Source organism: Phodopus roborovskii, unplaced genomic scaffold, assembly GCF_943737965.1.
Source record: "Phodopus roborovskii unplaced genomic scaffold, PHOROB, whole genome shotgun sequence".
Classification (NCBI taxonomy): Eukaryota; Metazoa; Chordata; class Mammalia; order Rodentia; family Cricetidae; genus Phodopus; species Phodopus roborovskii.
In genome coordinates this window covers 42,641,393-42,646,740 of record NW_026126433.1, presented here as the reverse complement: position 1 = coordinate 42,646,740, position 5,348 = coordinate 42,641,393, and positions in this window count along the sequence as shown.

Below are 5,348 nucleotides of genomic sequence, written 5' to 3'. Positions count from 1 at the left end.
CAAGACCTGTCGGTCTCCTGCAGGGATGGGGGAGGGGGAAATAAGGCAGTTGTTCATTCTTCCAGAGAGGAGAAAGGAAATCAAAAAATTTGTGGTGGTGAATGAGATGCCTCCCTCCCCACACTCACTACTTGGCAGGTCAGTGCTTTGTCCCAAGTTATTTGGAGAGGCTTTGGGTATGGACTTACTGGAGAAAGTATGTCACCGGAGGCAGGCTTTGAGAGTTTAAAACCTGGTGGCATTTCCTACTGTCAGTCTTCTGCTCCAGCCACCATGTTTGCTGTTTCCTGCCAAATTTCTCTACCATGGTGGACTTTCATCCCTCTAGAACTATAAGCCAAAAAAAAAAAAAAAAAAAAAAAAAAAACCCTTCCTTCTATAAGTTGCTTTGGTCATGGTGTTTTATCACAGAAACAGAAATGTAACCTAGACAAAGTTATAGTAGCAATTCTTACACTGGAACTATCACTTAAGGTAACTAAAAAAAAAAAATGCCAATAGTTGGACAACACTTTGGAAGTTTCTGGTTTAATTAGTATGGGATGAGTCCTGGGTATTGCTATATTTTCAGAGTTTCACATGAGATTGATTATAATCTATGATGAAGGTTGAGAATCACTGTTTTAATTTGTAGGTAAGTTTTTAGATTAGTGATAATGGAATTGGATTCAAGGAAACTTACAATTAAGAAGGGCTAAATGAGTAGAGAGCCACAAAAGTTTGAGACAGATGAAAACAGAGAAAAGAAAGAAGTTAGAAAAGAAGGGATTGGCACACCTTACATGCTTTCCCTGATAACGAGACTGATAACTACCTTATATGCCATCCTAGAGCCTTCATCTAGTAGCTGATGGAAGCAGAAGCAGACACCCACAGCTAAACACTGAGCTGAACTCCTGGAATCCAGTTGCAGAAAGGGAGGAGTGATGAACAAAGGGGTCAAGATCAGGCTAGAGAAACCCACAGAATCAGCTGACCTGAACAAGGGGGAGCTCATGGACTCCAGTCTGGTAGCTGGGAAACCAGCATAGGACCTCCCCAGACCCCCCCCCCAATGTGGGTGTTAGTTAGGAGGACTGGGCAGTCTATGTGGCCTCTGGTAGTGGATCAGTATTTATCCCTAGTATACAAATGGACTTTAGGAGCCCATCCCACATAGAGGGATACTCTCTCAGCCTAGACACATGGGGGAGGGCCTAGGCCCTGCTCCAAATTATATGACAGACTTTGAAGACTCCCCATTGGAAGGCCTCACCCTCCCTGGGAAGTAGAAAGGGGATGGGAGTTGGTGTGTGTGGGGGGAACAGGGGAGGAAGGGAGGGTGAGGGAACTGGGATTGACATGTAGCACAAGCTTGTTTCAAATTTAAATAAAAAACTAAAAAACTTAAAGCGAAAACACTTCTATTGCTTTCTAATAAAATTTACTATAGATTTAAACAAAACAAAACAAAAAAGACAGCAACCTAGTGGTTCTTATACTCCATAGGTCTAGGCATGATGCGGTTCAGTCTTCCTCCCCTTCTGTCCTCTCCTTCTGTTTTCACTTTGTTTTGTTTGAGACTGAATTTCACCATGTAGCCCTGACTTGCTGGGAACTCCCTATGTGGTCCAGGCTAATCCTGGTAGAGATGAGAGGCTAACTCACAGAGATCCACTGGGGCTAAAGGTGTGTCCCTGGCACATTCCAGCTGATCCCTTGTTCTTAAAGATATCAGATTCTTTTGTGAGAGAGGCATCTCACACCAACTCTAGAGCATTAGAAGAGGTCTTGACCAGTTAAGGGCTTTTGTTTATTTGTTACTTTTCTTCTCCTTTTCATTAAAAAACAAGATATTAGCAATTCTATAATATAGGTTGGGTTTAGAAACAGCCATCCCCACACCCATGCTGGGTCCAACAGAGAGCTTACATAGGTTGTGCCAATCATTGAGCCATATCCCCAGTCCCTTGTTTTTCTGAGATGGGGTCATGCCCTGAAGCTTAAGCTGGCCTGGAACTTGGTATGTAGCCTAGCCTAAGGTAGCCTTGAAATATCCCTTCTGTCTGTGGAACACTGAGTTTGTCATAATTATGGTTTACAAATACTTTTGTCAGAATTGAGACCAGCCCTTCCAGGAAGGTTAGCAAAGGCTAGAAGGAGAGATATTTTACCCCTAGATTTATCCTTAAAACGGTGAGAAGATGGAGATCTGACCTGTGGGTACCTTATTGTGGTCACCAAACCTGATAGGTACGTAAAATCTCTAGTCAGTCACATTGAAATACTTTGCATTTCAGCACTTAGTGGCCACCTATAACTGCATATAACTTTAGTTACAGGGGATCTGACACCTTCTTCTGGCCCCCTTAGGTATCAGGCACACATCAGGCATACATGCAAACAAAACACTCATACAAAAAATAAAAATAATAATATTTTTTTAAAAAAGCAAAACTGTAAAAGAAAAAACAAACAAACAAAAAAGCTCTACTTTCCATTAAAGCAGATGACCCAATCTTTATCATGAGAACAAGGACTAACATCCAGGGACAGCTTTATTGCCACAGGAAGCAGGCATTTTTCTATAGCCTGGACTGTTTACCTGAAGAGAAGCTATCCTCACTTTTTGAATCTTTCCTGAAAGACAAAAACCTCCCAGGGTTTCTGAGTCACCCATGGGATATCTGCTCACTCCACCCCTGCTGCCCAGGACCATGAGTTGGCAAGGATTTTAGAGAGCTTCTACTGGAAGCCTTGACTTTGGACTAGAAATCGCCTTCCCTGAATAAGAAGCAGGGGTGCTCTAGGCACGGGACAGGGAGGGAAGGGAAGCTTGACTGGGAGTTCACTGGTTTCTTGTGGATCTATGAGGAGGCTTCTTCTGTTACCTCATTAGTACCTCTTATGTGAATAGAATTGAGGTTTGAAAAAATAAGTAAGTTGTCTGTGCATTCAACACCCAAGAATGATAAGCCAGACATGGCGGTATATGGGTTTTAAATCACAAGCCAGCCTGACTAAATAAAGAGATTTGGACTATATAATGAAACAAATAAACAAGCAGACATTCCCCCCCCCACAGACACCAGACACCCTCAAAGCCCAGTTGTCCCACTACATGGCCCTTCGGGTTCCTGGACCCCTAGTTTCTAGCCCAGCTCTGCTTCCGCATATTGTCCTTCTCGGGAAAATTGTGGTTAGATGTCACCTGCCTTAGTGCTTTTCTCCTACAGAATTAGGCTAAGACCTGAATACATGACCCTTGTCTTTGGGTCTTGGCTTCCACTCTGATTTGAGGATGTGTGAAATTCATCCTTAGTGTGAGAGTGGAGGGTTGTTCAGAGAGCTGTTGGATAGGGTACATGAGAACAATTACATTTAATGTTGGAAAGCTCTATACGACCGTATTTTCATTGCAGATATAATTTCTCAATTATGTCTTATCCTTAGAGGAGAGAAAGGAAGAACTGAGTGTACTCCAGGCTCACACCTAACAGCTATTAATCCTAAAGTCTCATGTATTGACATGACATCTTGACATACATTTCAAGCTTTAGCTGGGGCCAGTGTACAAAACCATTTGTAATTCTGACGTCAGAAACTCATTTCCAATTCTTTGGGGGCCTTCTGAGGTCTGGGAAACAAGCTGGCAGAACATGAATATAATACACACTAAACAAAACAGAGAGCCTGGCTGTGACGTGGCAGCCCCAACACTTGTCAAATTATAAACTGTGCTCAGCATTGGGGGTGTGCTTTGGACAGGGTCCAGGACTCAGATGTCTCTCCTATCTCCTGCTCTTCCTTACATTCCTGGTGTTATGGGACCTCCTCAGAGCAGCCCAGTGCCAGCACATGATAGAAGTAGGTGATCGAGGGCCAATGTGCTAACACAGACTGTGGTTCTTGAAAAGATGAGCATTTCATGATGTCTTGGTGCTAAGTTCTTTGCTAACCCGTAATGGGGGAATAGTGGCTGAGGAAAAGCAAGGCTTTGGGCAAGGTAGACAGGATGTATTTGTTTAGACTTTTCACCTTTGAACAGTAGTAAGGCAAAGACAACCTGTCTCCAATGTGGGGACCAGTTAGGACGATGAGACTGAGTTTTAGGAAAGACTGCAATCAGGGAAAGGAATGGAGGCCAGGAGTCGCCTTCTCTGGGATTTCTTAATCACAGGGTTGGGAAGGGTAGGTATCAGAATTGAAAGGTGGAGATGGTGGGGGTGTTGAGACCTGTGTGAAGATGCTTTTGAAGCGGTACTGTTCTAGGTAAGTGGCAGGTTACAGGGTAAATAATACTAGCAGCAGTGTAATAATACTTTTGCTTTCACTCACTCGGAGGGCAATCTGGCCTTCCCACAGTCACTTTATGGTGGGCTCACCCCTGTTGGGTTCCTTCCCGCTTTAGGAACTCTGACTGGTTTGTTTCTTAGTGTGAACTGAAGTGGGAGTGCCTTAAATGTGCCAGATATTTTGTGCTAACCTACACTACTCCCTGGATACTATCTGCAACTCTCAACTATCCAAAAGTACTAGGGTGGAGAGCTAGGAGTTCCACACCGACCCAGACAGTTTTTACTCTAGGCTTCCTGGGAGAAGCCCCCCCCCCATCCCCAAGGCCCAAAGTCGTGGGGCCCACGTAGCTGTCTCCCCCTTCCCTGTTCCCGTTCCCGTAGGGCAGGATTCCCTTTGTAATTAATCCCAACACTCAAACCAGAGGGGAGGAAAACGTGTTAATGAGCGAGCGTCCCAGTCTGACTAGGCGGTCGTCGCTCACAGCTAGAACACCGAGTAATTAAATTATTTTTTTGAAGAAGGGGGGCGGGCATGGTGGCGATGGTGTCAGGGAAATTCCGTATACATGAGAGAAAGGCCTGTCTCTTGTCACTAATTAAAATCAGGGATGACCCTTTTCTCAGCTCTGTGCCGGGGTGTGCGGGGGGAATCACTCTTTCCACGTCTCAGATTCCATTGGATTTTGTGTGGCCGGGTTTGTGGTCTCAAAGAAGAGAATATGGCCAGCATCAGGGCCTAGAAGAAAGGTCTTCAATGGAGGGGTGTGTGTGTGTGTGTGTGTCGCAGAAGACAGTTCCAAGAGGGGCTGCGGGATGGATCAAAGCCAAGAACTGAGGCAGCATCAAGCCCACCTTCTTGGCCAGGTCCGCAAACCCGGAGTGGATTCCCAGGATCCCGAGGGCGCAGGGCATGGACAGGCGCAGAGCTGGGGCAGCCGCGACTTGGGGAAGAGCCGGGCCGCAGACAATGGACGCAGCGGCGGGAGGGGCGGCGGCTGCGGGAACAGCCGGGAGGCGGCACCTGGGAGCGCGCTCCCCGCCCCTTGCCCCCTCCTGTCCCCTCCCCCCGTC